The 15,996-nt window shown below is 40.5% G+C and overlaps 1 pseudogene; it reads left to right on the plus strand.

The window, feature by feature from the left end:
- The first annotated feature begins 84 nt into the window (after window positions 1–84).
- LOC129815536 (prefoldin subunit 5-like) lies at window positions 85–14,201 on the plus strand (annotated as a pseudogene).
- Window positions 14,202–15,996: the final 1,795 nt, after the last annotated feature.

Below are 15,996 nucleotides of genomic sequence, written 5' to 3' on the forward strand. Positions count from 1 at the left end.
CACCTTCGCAATGAAAAGGGCATTTTCTCAAACTGGAAATACGTTAGTCAGAAGGGTCAATCTGATTTGTCTCACATTTTCAACATGACGGTAAATCTGACAGAGCTTTCTCTTCCTCAGTTGGAGGGACTAAAGACTCAATTTGAGCAGGTAACAGAGGGTTCTTGAATCTCGGTTGAAGTCATTCTGGGGCCATTATTTTCTACTGTTTGCTTGTTCCAGCCCAGCTGATTAGCCAGTCGTGCCATCTGAGTAACTAACTTTAGCTATCTACGTTACCGGTTGGCAGAAGATTCAGATCCTACCACTACGCTTGTTTACACCGAGCTGTATTGGGTTTGGAATGCAATTATGGTTACGAGGCAGTGTCTACACTTGACAGTTTATGCAGTTTTTGTATTCTGATAATGGAGTTCTAATCATGGAATTCCGAACAGGTCATGCGTCTACAGTACACCTACATTTTAAACGTCTACTCTGACCGGATTCCCTTTTCCACGCGCTAGCTTATATTCAAATACCTGTATGCATTCTGCAAACTGGAACAGGCTAAATCTGATAAAACAACAACTTGTCGCCAACCCCACTGGCTTCAGGTCATCTACAAGTCTCTGATACGTAAGGCCCCGCCTTATCTCAGCTCACTGGTCACCATAGCAGCACCCACCCGTAGCACGCGCTCCAGCAGGTATATCTCTCGAGTCACCCCCAAAGCCAATTCCTCCTTTGGCTACCTTTCCTTCCAGTTCTCTGCTGCCAATGACTGGAATGAGTTGCAAAAATCACTGAAGCTGGAGACTCATATCTCCCTTACTAGCTTTAAAACTTCTTGTCAATAGGGGGAGCTGTTAGCACTTTGTAATAATGACGTTCCCAAATTAAACTGCCTCGTACTCAATTCTTGCTCGTACAATATGCATATTATTATTACTATTGGATAGAAAACACTCTCTAGTTTCTAAAACCGTTTGAATTATATCTGTGAGTGAAACAGAACTGGACTTAGAGCAATTTTCCTATGTGTATGTGAGAATGCCAAATTTTGCAAGCTGCTCTGAGACCTGTGTATGAATCTGCCTGTCTTCTATTGGTTGAGATGCACTGCATACACCTTCCCCTGGATGTTAGCGAATAGGGTGACTTGAAATGGAGTCTCTACGTAGATCTCAAAGGTTATAAATCACTTGGCAAAGACGTGTCTGTTATTTTCCCTCTTCGCTCTGACGCACTGAGGACCTTGGCATATTGTACTAGAACCATCGGTTATAGATCTTAGACATTTCCGGCTGTGTTTTTATTCGATATAGGCTTTAAAGACATCATAATCTTGTTATTTTAAACCAAATTATATCAGTTTATGTCAGTATATTGCGATTTTCGGGTATTTCATTTCCTGGCGTTCTAGGGGGTTGGGTATCTCTCTCACATGCTAATGTTTACTGCTAATTGCAACGTTGAAGAGGACGTTATACAACCTAGCAACGATTCTTTTGGACAAAGGACACCTTTCCCAAGATTCTGATGAGAGTTCATCAAAAAGTAAGAACTATTTATGCTGATAATTCGTTGTTCTGTTGAAAAATGTCAAATGCATAAGCCGCCATTAATTGCAGTGCAGCCTCGCTTTATCTCACGCTGTATTTTGAAGTAACGTTAATTTTAAAAATGTAACCCAGCGATTGCATTAAGAACTAATTTGTCTTTCAATTGCTGTCCAACCTGTATTTTTTTGTCAAGTTTTGGAATAGTTACTGATTAGAATAGGTGCCTCTCCAAAGATTTCTCCTGACATTTTCTGGGCAGCTTTGCTACTTTTCTCATTGTATAACCACGATTTGTGGCGCTAAATATGCACATTTTCGAACAAACTCTATATGCATTGTGTAATATGATGTTATAGCACTGTCATCTGAAGAATTCTGAGAAGGTTAGTGAAAAAATTTATATATTTTGGTGGTTTATACGTTATCGCTATTTTTGGCTTGAATCAATGCTGTTGTGATGTTTGCTTTTGTGGTAAGCTAATATAACGCTATATTGTGTTTTCGCTGTAAAACACTTAGAAAATCTGAAATATTGGCTGGATTCACAAGATCTGTGTCTTTCATTTGCTGTACGCTGTGTATTTTTAAGAAATATTTTATGATGAGTATTTAGGTAATACACAATGGTCTCTGTAATTATTCTAGTTGCTTTGGTGAGAGTTGTGATGGTGGCTGCAATGGTAAACTATGATTTATACCTGAAATATGCACATTTTTCTAACAAAACATATTTATTGTATAGCATATATTATCAGACTGTCATCTGATGAAAGTGTTTCTTGGTTAGTGGCTATTTATATCTTTATTTGGTTGAATTTGTGATAGCTACTGATGCAGTAAGAAAAGGGTGGAGTAAAAAAAGTGGTGTCTTTTGCTAACGTGGTTAGCTAATAGATTTACATATTGTGTCTTCCCTGTAAAACATTTTAAAAATCAGAAATGATGGCTGGATTCACAAGATGTGTATCTTTCATCTGGTGTCTTGGACTTGTGATTTAATGATATTTAGATGCTACTATTTACTTGTGACGCTATGCTAGCCTATGCTAGTCAGCTTTTTTTACTGATGGGGGTGCTCCCGGACCCGGGTTTGTGAGGAAGTAGAGGCCTCTCTGGGATATTCGGGACGCTAGCGTCCCACCTCAACAACAGCCAGTGAAATTGCAGGGCGCCAAATTCAAAACAGAAATCCCATAATTAAAATTCCTCAAACATACAAGTATTTTACACCATTTTAAAGATAAAGTTGTTGTAAATCCAGCCACAGTGTCCGATTTCAAAAAGGCTTTACAACGAAAGCACCTAGTCACAGAAAAACACAACCATTTTTCCAGCAAAAGAGAGTCACAAAAAGCAGAAATAGAGAAAATGAATCACTAACCTTTGATCTTCATCAGATGACACTCATAGGACTTCATGTTACACAATACATGTATGTTTTGTTTGAAAAAGTTAATATTTATATCCAAAAATCTTAGTTTACATTGGTGCATTATGTTCAGTAATGTTTTGCCTCCAAAACATCTGGTGATTTTGCAGAGAGCCACATCAATTTACAGAAATACTCATAATAAACATTGCTAAAAGATAGAATTGTTATGCATGGAATTATAGATACATTTCTCCTTAACCTGTCTAGGATCAGCGTGGCGCTAGCGGCACACCCCCCCCCCCCCCCACTGAAAAACCAGTGCCGCGAAATTCAAAAAAAATATTTTTTAAAAATATTTAACTTTCACACATTAAAGTCCAATACAGCTAATGAAAGACACAGATCTTATGAATCCAGTCAACATTTCCGATTTTTAAAATGTTTTACAGGGAAGACACAATATGTAAAGATGTACATCTATTACCTAAAAACACATTAGCATAATCCACCATCTTTTATTTGTCCACCAACACCAGTAGCCATCACCAATTCGGCTAAACTAAGATATTTATAGCCCCTAACCAACAAAAAAACTCATTAGATGACAGTCTGATAACATATTTATGGTATGGGATAGGTTTTGTTAGAAAAAAGTGCATATTTCAGGTATATGGCATAGTTTACAATTGCACCCACCATCACAAATGGACTAGAATAATTACAATGAGCAACGTGTTTACCTAACTACTAATCATCAAACATTTCGTAAAAATACACAGCATACACGAATCGAAAGACACAGATCCTGTGAATACAGACAATATTTCAGATTTTCTAAGTGTCTTACAGCGAAAACACAATAAATCGTTATATTAGCTTAGCACATAGCAATTAGCAGCCCAGCATTGATTCTAGCCAAAGTGAGCGATAAAAGTCAACATCGCCAAAAGATATAAATTTTTTCACTAACCTTCTCAGAATTCTTCTGATGACACTCCTGTAACATCACATTACAACATGCATATACAGTTTGATCGAAAATGTTTATATTTAGCCACCAAAATCATGGTTAGACAATGTGAAATGTAGACAAGCTGGTAAAGAAAACGTCCTTGCGCCACTTAGACAGTGATCTACTCTTATACATAAATACTCATAAACGTGACTAAAAAATATAGGGTGGACAGGGATTGATAGACAATTTAATTCTTAATACAATTGCGTTATTACATTTTTTAATTTATCCTTACTTTTCAATACAGTTTGCGCCAAGCGAAGCTACGTCAAAAAACATGGCGTCCTAAGCCACTAAAATGTTTCGACAGAAACACGATTTATCATAATAAAAATGTCCTACCTTGAGCTGTTCTTCCATCAGTATCTTGGGCAAAGGATCCTTTCTTGGGAGAAATCGTCTTTTGGTGGAAAGCTGTCCTCTTGCCATGTGGAAATGTCAACTACGTTCGGGATGAACTGAAAAGCGTTCCCAACTTTTCACATCGTTGCAAAAATAAATGTCCCAAAATCGCACTAAACGGATATAAATTGCTATAAAACGCTTTAAATTAACTACTTTGTGATGTTTGTAACTCCTATAACGAGTGAAAAGATGACCGGAGAAATATAACAGGCTAAACTAACGCTTGGAACAGGAGAGGGTCGGTGTCTTCCACGCGCGTTACGCAGCAAGAAAAGACTTGCTAGCTAAAGGTTTTTTTCATTTGTAGGGCCTGTGAACGAGCAATCGAGCCCGTTGGAATCGTCATCACGTAAAGGCATCCAGGGGAAGACGTAAGAAGTGTCCGTATAGTCATAGCAACGACAGTGCCCGTTTAAATGACTTCAGAAAAGTGGCCAACGTTTCTCAAATCTGACTCCATGTCAGGGAAATTGCTGTAGAATGGGCTCTGTTCCACTTAGAGACAAAATTTCAACTCCTATAGAAACTATAGACTGTTTTCTATCCAATAATAATAATAATATGCATATTGTACGATCAAGGATTTTGTGGGAAGCCGTTTAAAAAATTAGCCACATTAGCATAAATAGTCTAAACAGCGCCCCCATCCCCAACAGGTTAATGCAACCGCTGTGTCAGATTTCCAAAAAACTTTTCGGAAAAAGCACACCATGCAATAATCTGAGTGCGGCGCTCAGACACAAAAACATGCCATACAGATACCCACCATGTTGTGGAGTCAACAGAAGTCAGAAATAGCATTATAAATATTCACTTACCTTTGATGATCTTCATCAGAATGCACTCCCAGGAATCCCAGTTCCTCAATAAATGTTTGTTTTGTTTCGATAAAGTCCATCATTTATGTCCAAATACCTCCATTTTGTTTGCACGTTTAGTACACAAATCCAAACTCAGGAGGCGCGAGCAAAAATGGCGATAGTTCAGACGAAAAGTCCTATTACAGTTCGTAGAAACATGTCAAATTAAGTATAGAATCAATCTTTAGGATGTTTTTATCATAAATCTTCAATAATATTTCAACCGGAGAATTCCTTTGTCTGTAGAAATGCAATGGAAAGCAGTTAACTCTCACAGAAGTGCGCGAGAATGAGCTTGTGGCACTCTGCCAGACCCCTGACTCAGTCAGCTCTCATTCCCTACCTTCACAGTAGAAGCATCAAACAAGGTTCTAAAGACTGTTGACATCTAGTGGAAGCCGTAGGTAGTGCAATATGACCCCATAGACCACATATGTCAGAGTCAAGGCCCGCGGGCCACATCCGGCCCGCGAGAAGGTTTTTTACGGCCCCTGGGATGATCTTGATTTATTATTAGAACCGGCCCGCAGACCGCAGCAAGCCGGCAGCCCGCAGATCTTTTACACGCACCAATACTACATTTCCCACAATGCAACGGTGACGCACCGAGCAGTAGGCTGCTTCATTTCAATATTTATTGGCACAGCAGTCGTCAGCATCACAGTAAAATTAACTTTCAGATACCCATCAAAAATGGCAAAACGGAAGGTGGACACTGAGAACCGGGGGTTTCAAACAAGGTGGGAGTCGGAGTATATGTTCACGGAGGTAGCTGGAAAACATGTGTGTCTTCTGTGTGGAGAAAGTGTGGCGGTACTGAAAGAGTATAATCTGAGACGACATTATGAAACGAAACACGCGGACAAAAACAAGAATATGGACATGGAACAAAGGCTACAAAAGGCAGAGGAATTAAAACGAGGCCTCAAATCTCGACAGGCTCTGTTCAAAAAAGCCAAATCACAAGGCCAGGCTGCTGTCAAGGCCAGTTTTATTTTGGCAGAAGAGATCGCTAAATCAGCCCGGCCATTTACGGAGGGGGATTTCATCAAAAACTGCATGATTAAAGTTTGTGACGAAGTTTGCCCAGAAAAAAGGCAACTCTTTTTAAATGTGAGTCTGAGCAGAAACACCATTGCCGAGAGAGTAGACCAGTTGTCCATCAATCTAAAAGAGCAGCTTGTGAAAAAGGGAAAAGATTTCATTGCATATTCCTTGGCTGTGGATGAGAGCACCGACATTTCTGACATTGCCCAGTTGTCAATTTTCATCCGCGGAGTGGACTCCAGCCTAAGCGTGACAGAGGAGTTTTTGGCTTTACGTCCTATGCATGGCACAACTACGGGGCATGATTTGTATGAAGAGGTGTCAAGATGTGTAAATGAGATGGAGCTGCCTTGGGAAAAACTCGTGGGTTTGACAACCGACGGAGCACCTGCGATGTGTGGACACAGGAGCGGACTGGTGGCGAAGATACGGGAAAAGATGCAAGAGGAAAACGCGACAGGTGAGCTGACAGCTTATCATTGTATCATACACCAGGAAGCGTTGTGCGGTAAAGCCTTGAAAATGGAGCATGTAATGAGCATCATCACGCGCACAGTTAACTTTATCAGAGCCAAAGGTTTGAACCACCGCCAATTCAAGGCATTTCTGACGGAGTTAGAAACGGAGCATGGTGATTTGCCTTATCACACAGAGGTGCGATGGCTAAGCCAGGGAAAGGTGCTTCAAAGATGTTTCGAGCTTCGTGAGGAGATTTGTCTGTTCTTGGACAGCAAAGGGAAAGACACAACACAACTCCGAGACGAAATGTTTCTGTGTGAAATGGCTTTTCTGTGTGACATTACGAGTCATCTGAATGCAATGAACTTGCAGCTGCAGGGTCGGGATCATGTCATCTCTGATATGTACAGTACAGTGAAGGCATTTAAAACCAAACTGACTCTGTGGGAGACGCAGATGCGGAAAGAAAATTTGAGCCACTTTCCCAGCTGCCAGACCATGAAAGAGAAGCTCTCTACCAGTGCGTTCCCGAGCGCACAGTTGGCTGATAAAATAGGTATGCTTGCCGCTGACTTTCGACGCCAATTTGCTGACTTTGAAGCACAAAAAAGCAGGTTGGAACTGCTCGGTAACCCATTTGCTGTTGACGTGGAAAGCTCACCACCAAACCTCCAAATGGAGTTGATTGACCTCCAATGCAATGATGCACTGAGGGCAAAATATGCGGCAGTGGGTGCTGCGGAGTTCGCCCGTTTCCTCCCCGACACAATGCCCCAGCTGCGCATCCAGGCTGCTCAAACGTTGTCTATGTTTGGCAGCACATACCTGTGTGAACAACTGTTTTCTTTGATGAACCTGAACAAAACATCACACAGAAGTCGACTTACTGCTGAACACCTCCACTCAATTCTGAGGATTTCCTCAGCTCAGAGCCTTACCCCGAACATTGATGAACTTGTGGAAAAGATGGGACACCACCAAGTATCACCCTCAACCTCAAACAAGTGAACATTACTGTGCAATCACATATTTAGAGTTTTTACTCAGTTCAAGTTTAAAAGTTAAAGTTTAATATTTGTTTTCACTGCATGTTACTTCTCCTTAAACAAAGTGTTTTTGATTAATAGATTTTTGCACTTTATTTTATTGTATTTCAATCCAATTATATTTTAAAAATATTTCAGTTGAGTGGATGATAGAAAATTGCTATTATTGTTTTTTTCTTTGAAGTAAATTTAGCCCACTTTTGCTAAAATAGAAAATATAGGCTACTGATGGTGCCTTGAATACCGGTTTCTTTCATTTAATGTTCATGTTATGGGGATTTTTATATAAAGGAAATTTGTCTTTTGTGTCTGAAAATTAAAGATTACTGACAGAGCCATAAGAAAATATTGCTTTATTTATCTGATCATATTGGAATATATTTGTTAGGTTTTCAGTAGGTTCAATTAGGTTCACTAGACTATATGCGTCATTTAAAATTTTTTCAATGAACATTCGAACAGTCCGGCCCTCGGCTTGTAGCTAAATTTTTTATTTGGCCCTCCGTCCATTTGACTTTGACACCCCTGCCATAGACACTGTATATTCGATAGGCAATCAAATCAAATCAAGTTTATTTTATATAGCCCTTCGTACATCAGCTAATATCTCGAAGTGCTGCAATGACTTGAAAAACTACAAACCTCAGATTTCCAACTTCCTGGTTGGATTTTTTCTCTGGTTTTTGCCTGCCATAAGAGTTCTGTTATACTCACAGACATCATTCAAACTGTTTTAGAAACTTCAGAGTGTTCTCTATCCAAATCTACTAATTATATGCATATTGTAGCTTTTAGGACTGAGTAGCAGGCAGTTTACTCTGGGCACCTTTTTATCCAAGCTACTCAATACTGCCCCCCAGTCCTAAAGAAGTTAAGCACCAGCTGTCTGAGCAGCTCACAGATAACTGCACCTGTACATAGCCCAACCAACTACCTCATCCCCATACTGTATTTATTTATTTATCTTGCTCCTTTGCACCCCTGTATATCTACTTGCACATTCATATTCTGCACATCAATCACTCTAGTGTCTAATTGGTATATTGTAATTACTTCGTCACCATGGCCAATTTATTGCCTTACCTCCCTTTTCTTACCTCATTTGCACACACTGTATATAGATTTTCTTCAACTGTATTATTGACTGTATGTTTTGTTTATTCCATGTGTAACTCTGTTGTAGTATGTGTCGAACTGCTTTGCTTTATTCTTGGCCAGGTCACAGTTGTGAATGAGAACTTGTTCTCAACTTGCCTACCTGGCTAAATAGAGGTGAAATAAATAACATTTTTTTAAATTGGTTGCGGTCGGGGGATTGTGGAGGCCAGGTCATCGGATGCAGCACTCCATCACTCTCCTCCTTGGTCAAATAGCCCTTACACAGCCTGGAGGTGTGTTGGGTCATTGTCCTGTTGAAAAACAAATGATAGTCCCACTAAGCCCAAACCAGATGGCATGGTGTATCACTGCAGAATGTTGTGGTAGCCATGCTGGTTAAGTGTGCCTTGAATTCTAAATAAATCACAGACGGTGTCACCAGCAAAGCACCCCCTCACCATAACACTTCCTCCATTCTTTACGGTGGGAATTAAACATGCGGAGATCATCCATTCACCCACACGGCGTCTCACAAAGACAGGTCGCAACCAAAATCTAAAATTTGGACTCTAGACCAAAGAACAGATTTCCGCTGGTCTAATGTCCATTGCTTGTGTTTCTTGGCCCAAGCAAGTCTCTTCTTATTATTGGTGTCCTTTAGTAGTGGTTCTTTGCAGCAATTCGACCATGAAAGCCTGATTCACACAGTCTCCTCTGGACAGCTGATGTTGAGATGTGCCTGTTCCTTGAACTCTGTGAAGCATTTATTTGGGCTGCAATTTGTGAGGCTTGTTACTCTAATGAACTCATCCTCTGCAGCAGAGGTAACTCTGGGTCTTCCTTTCATGAGAGCCAGTTTCTTCATAGCGCATGATAGTTTTTGCGACTGCACTTTCAAAGTTCTTGAAATTTTCCGAATTGACTAACCTCCATGTCTTAAAGTATTGATGGACTGTTGTTTCTTTGCTTATTTGAGCTGTTCTTGCCAAGATATGAACTTGGTCTTTTACCAAATATTCTGTATACCCCCCTACCTTTTCACAACACAACTTATTGGCTCAAATGCATTAAGAAGGAAATAAATTCCACAAATTAACTTTTAACAAGGCACACACGTTAATTGAAATACATTCCAAATGACTCATGAAGCTGGTGGAGAGAATGCCAAGTGTGTGCAAAGCTGTCGTCAAGGCAAAGGGTGGCTACTTTTAATTTTTTTTGGTTTGGTTTTGTTTGGTTACTACATGATTCCATGTTTCATAGTTTTGATGTCTTCACTATTATTCTAAAATACTAAAAATAAATAAAAACCCTTGAATGAGTAGGTGTCCAAACTTTTGACTAGTACTCATATATATATATATACACTGCTCAAAAAAATAAAGGGAACACTTAAACAACACAATGTAACTCCAAGTCAATCACACTTCTGTGAAATCAAACTGTCCTATTAGGAAGCAACACTGATTGACAATAAATTTCACATGCTGTTGTGCAAATGGAATAGACAAAAGGTGGAAATTATAGGCAATTACCCTGACACCCCCAAAAAAGGAGTGATTCTGCAGGTGGTGACCACAGACCACTTCTCCGTTCCTATGCTTCCTGGCTGATGTTTTGGTCACTTTTGAATGCTGGCGGTGCTCTCACTCTAGTGGTAGCATGAGACGGAGTCTACAACCCACACAAGTGGCTCAGGTAGTGCAGCTCATCCAGGATGGCACATCAATGCGAGCTGTGGCAAGAAGGTTTGCTGTGTCTGTCAGCGTAGTGTCCAGAGCATGGAGGCGCTACCAGGAGACAGGCCAGTACATCAGGAGACGTGGAGGAGGCCGTAGGAGGGCAACAACCCAGCAGCAGGACTGCTACCTCCGCCTTTGAGCAGGAGGAGCACTGCCAGAGCCCTGCAAAATGACCTCCAGCAGGCCACAAATGTGAACGTGTCTGCTCAAACGGTCAGAAACAGACTCCATGAGGGTGGTATGAGGGCCTGACGTCCACAGGTGGGGGTTGTGCTTACAGCCCAACACCGTGCAGGACGTTTGGCATTTGCCAGAGAACACCAAGATTGGCAAATTCGCCACTGGCGCCCTGTGCTCTTCACAGATGAAAGCAGGTTCACACTGAGCACATGAGCACATGTGACAGACGTGACAGAGTCTGGAGACGCCGTGGAGAACGTTCTGCTGCCTGCAACATCCTCCAGCATGACCGGTTTGGCGGTGGGTCACTCATGGTGTGGGGTGGCATTTCTTTGTGGGGCCGCACAGCCCTCCATGTGCTCGCCAGAGTTAGCCTGACTGCCATCAGGTACCGAGATGAGATCCTCAGAGCCCTTGTGAGACCATATGCTGCCACATGCACATTTGTGGCCTGCTGGAGGTCATTTTGCAGGGCTCTGGCAGTGCTCCTCCTGCTCAAAGGCGGAGGTAACGGTCCTGCTGCTGGGTTGTTGCCCTCCTACGGCCTCCTCCACGTCTCCTGATGTACTGGCCTGTCTCCTGGTAGCGCCTCCATGCTCTGGACACTACGCTGACAGACACAGCAAACCTTCTTGCCACAGCTCGCATTGATGTGCCATCCTGGATGAGCTGCACTACCTGAGCCACTTGTGTGGGTTGTAGACTCCGTCTCATGCTACCACTAGAGTGAGAGCACTGCCAGCATTCAAAAGTGACCAAAACATCAGCCAGGAAGCATAGGAACTGAGAAGTGGTCTGTGGTCACCACCTGCAGAATCACTCCTTTATTGGGAGTGTCTGGCTAATTGCCTATAATTTCCACCTTTTGTCTATTCCATTTGCACAACAGCATGTGAACTTTACTGTCAATCAGTGTTGCTTCCTAAGTGGACAGTTTGATTTCACAGAAGTGTGATTGACTTGGAGTTACATTGTGTTGTTTAAGTGTTCCCTTTATTTTTTTGAGCAGTGTATATTCCCCCCCCCCAATTTCGTGATATCCAATTACGATCTTGTCTCATCGCTACAACTACCCAACGGGCTCGGGAGAGGCGAAGGTCGAGTCATGCTACTCCGAAACATGACCTTAACACCTGCCCGCTTATCCGGAAGCCAGCTGCACCAATGTGTTGGAGGAAACACCTTTCAACTGATGACCGAAGCCTGCCAGCGCCCGGCCCATCACAAGGAGTCGCTAGAGCGCGATGAGTCAAGTAAAGCTACAATTTTGTAGCTAAATGCTAAGATGTTTTTTAATGCTGTCTAGTGTCCATTCATGCTCAGTTTGTTTCTTACATGATCTCATGTAGCTAGCTTCTCCATTTTCAAGTTTTATTAGTTGTATGTACGGAATACGCATGTTATACTGTACATCGTACAACAAAATGCTTGTTACATGTAGGTTACTTCTCGACAATGCATCAACAATAACAAAATATAATTAAGAACATAAAGTAAATGTCAGTAGACTAATGTTGCTCCTTTATTTCAGGCCAATATTGATATAAGCAATCAATGCAATATATTTGGGCCAGGTAAACTTAGTTCTTTACCTCATGAATGAAAATACTGCAGCTAATGTGTCTGGTATCCGTCTAAGTTGCATCACCTGATTCTTTCATTTTTTTGCAGGAGGCAGAGTTTTTGACCTCCTCTATAGGTCAGCTCAAAGTTGTCCAGAGGAAATATGTAGAAGCTAAGGACAGTTTGAGTGTCCTCAACAAAAACAATGCAGGTGAGCTGCTCGAACTACACTTAATGCATTCTAGGTTTTGTTCAGTTTTTGTTTTGTATGGAAGCTTTTACAGATACTGAAATAAATGTATTGAAATGATCTTTTATGAAGATCTCACCCCACATTGGTGTTTGTAAATATGACACTTCAATTGATAATTTACATTTTACCTTTTTTTTAGGAAAATAATTGCTGGTGCCCCTCACAAGCTCTGTATCCTTATGTTACTGATCGGAGATGCCTATATATGTATTTTATTTTTAAACTTTTGCTTACTGAAAGCCTCCTAGTCTTCAAACATACAAGCAAACAATTTTTTCTCATATTCAACACACTTGATTACTCTAATTTGAGATTGATTGAAGGTGCATTGTTAAATACAGTATTTAAAACATGAAAATGAGTCCACAGCGCCTTCTCTGCCATTTTATATTGTAGCAACCTTAACCCAATACCTAATGACCTCGTCAAAAGGTTCAGACCTTTTGGTGTAACAGTTGAGGTATCCCGGTCGGGGCTACCCCCGAATTCGCTACATTGGTATCAGAAGTGGGATGGTGCCTGTGAGGCAATCGGAGACGCGTGTATAAGTGAAGGACTTAGTATAGAGAATAGTCGGGACATACTCTCTCGTAAGACAGGGGGTAGTGTAGCGACCTTAACCCAACAACTATAATACCTCGTCAAGAGGTTCAAACCTCTTGGCGTAACAGTTAAGGTGTTGGCTTGACAGTCACTGGACTCGAGTTCGATACAATATCTTCAGTAAGCATTTCTTAATAGTGTTGTTGGAAGTTTTCTGTTGTCCTTTTAACATCACTTGCTATTAGATGTACGTCCCTGGAACACTTAATGACATGGAACATGTCTTAGTGGATGTGGGGACAGGATACTACGTTGAAAAGGTGGGCAGAAAAGTAATTGATAACAAATTGCTAATACCCTTCATTGTACAGTTGACGCATAAATTCACTTTGGGTAAGTAATCTGTTTTCTAGTCCCAATTAGATTTTTTTATTTTAACCTTGCCCAGCCAGAGCAATAATATCTTCTAATTTCGTGTACGCTGACATGACCCAATCCTTTGCTTTTATCAGGGTCGTGTTCATGAAGGCACACTGTAGCAATGGAAAAAGGAAAACAAGACACATTCTGAAAGATCGTTCCTACAAGTCTCACTTGTTTTTTTCAACTTTTTGTTTTGATCAGGGAACCCAGGAGTCATTTGACTATATTTTGTTAAACTCTGCTGTTCCATATACATGTATTTGCTTGTTAGTACAATTATTTGGAAATCTGTCTGTATAATATGAGTTTGTAAGCCTCATTTGAAATATCTCTGCAGAATGTTGATGGCACAAAAGAGTTTTTCAAGCGCAAAATAGAGTTCCTCACCAAGCAGATAGAGAAGGTTCAACCGGCTCTGCAGGAGAAACATGGCATGAAACAAGGTAACACACACAAATACAAACGTTTGTCATATTTGTAATACAAGTATTTCACTTAAATGCAATAGAACTTCACTTGTAGTTTATTTTGCTCATCCCTTCCTATCTGTGTTTTTTGTTCTGTCTTCTAGCTGTAATTGAGGAGATGAATATTAAGATCCAACAGCTTCAGAGTCAACAGGCTTCACAGTTGGGGACCACTGAAGCCTAACCAGGTGAAGATGGGGCTTACACCAGTCTGCTTGGGTTCTTCATGATGGGGATTTAGAGTTACTGAAAACAAATTCTGCATGAACTGTTAATTGGTTGATCTAAGGTAAAAGTGAAAGAAAGACAAGAATGTACTGCAAATGTGTGCCAACAGTACAATGGTGAAGGGCAGCCAAGTTAGTGTTTTAACAAACACTCCTTGAAAATTTGAGTCTTACCTGGATTCAGTGTATGTTCAGTAGCCAGATTGCTATAGCAATGTTGAATTTGACTAAATAGGCTTCTCTTCTCACCCTCAGAATATCATTTGTGATGACACGAAATCAGCAACAGATGTTTTGAATGGAGAACATGTTAGTGCCCTCATATTACACTGTTTTTCTTTCAGATTTTGCTCAATGACCTTTTTTACTGAAACATGAAACATTGTATATTTTCCATTTTGTTCAAATCCACAGATCAAAAATAAAACAATTTTAAAACTACCATAAAACAGTCCCAACGTACAGGCTAAAACAGTCTATGGCTAAAACCGCCTGTCGTCACTAGTTACCACAGCCACAAAGTCATAATTATGGCTAAACCCGCCTATTTCTATTATTTCTTCAAATCTGAGTTTAAAAGGTCCAATGCAGCTGTTTTTATCTTGATATCAAATAATTTCGGAGGAACAATTAAGTACCTTACTGTGATTGTTTTTCAATTAAAATGGTCAAGCAGAAACAAAAATATCTTCTTAGCAAAGACCAATTTTGCAAGCAAGAATTTAGCTAAGACTAGAAGGGAGTGGTCTTTGTGGGGAGAGGAAATCTGAAAACTATCTGTTCTTGGCAGAGATGTTTGGAACTCTTTCTTATTGGTCTAAACTAATTTACCACCTGGTGCCAAAACGCCATCCCACCACAACCGGCTGAAATTTCAGGCTGCCTTTTCAAACAGCTCTTACACTAAAAGAGCATTATATTGTGAAAAAGATATTACAATTTCCAACCTCCATAGTGTGTGTGTGTTTGACTGCACTGGGCCTTAACCTAACTATAACCACACTGCTAACCTTATGCCTAACTTTTTTAAATTAAGACCAAAAAGCTATTTTGACTTTGTGGCTGTGACAACCAAAACCTCCAGCTGTGTGGTGCCAGGAAGTGGAAGTATGCAGTCCACTTTCGGGTTTCTGTTTCAAAAGTGCAATATACGTAAACCTTGGCAACAGTCCAAACTCAAAGTAGACATCCCTCGGCCCCAAACCCTCAGCTCTTGAATTACATTTTACATCGTCACATCCGAGTGTACCTTAAATGTCCCTTGCCCAAGCCAGGGAGAGTGATGATCGGAGATGCAACGTCCTTGGTGGAAATCTTGAAATTGAGCTTAAAAACAACCAACCTAAAGCTGTTAAGTACCTAGCAAGCTAACGTAACTAGCTAGCACTCCTGTCAGGTAGCTAGCTAGCTACAGTTACAGTTATAACTGGCTAGTTTGGACATTTATACCAATACATTTCAGAATTCCAAAAGATATGTGCATGAAGCTAGCTATGTTTGATAGGCTCCTCGCTACGAGACTAAGCCAATTTGCCAACGCAAATTAATTTAATCTATCTATCTATACACACACACAGTACCAGTCAAAAGTTTGGACACACCTACTCATTCCAGGGTTTTTCTTTATTTTACTATTTTCTACATTGTAGAATAATAGTGAAGACATCAAAACTATGACAACACATATGGAATTATGTAGTAACCAAAAAAGTGTTAAACAAATCAAAATATATTTGAGATTTTTCAAATAGC

Source organism: Salvelinus fontinalis, chromosome 18, assembly GCF_029448725.1.
Source record: "Salvelinus fontinalis isolate EN_2023a chromosome 18, ASM2944872v1, whole genome shotgun sequence".
NCBI classification, from domain to species: Eukaryota; Metazoa; Chordata; class Actinopteri; order Salmoniformes; family Salmonidae; genus Salvelinus; species Salvelinus fontinalis.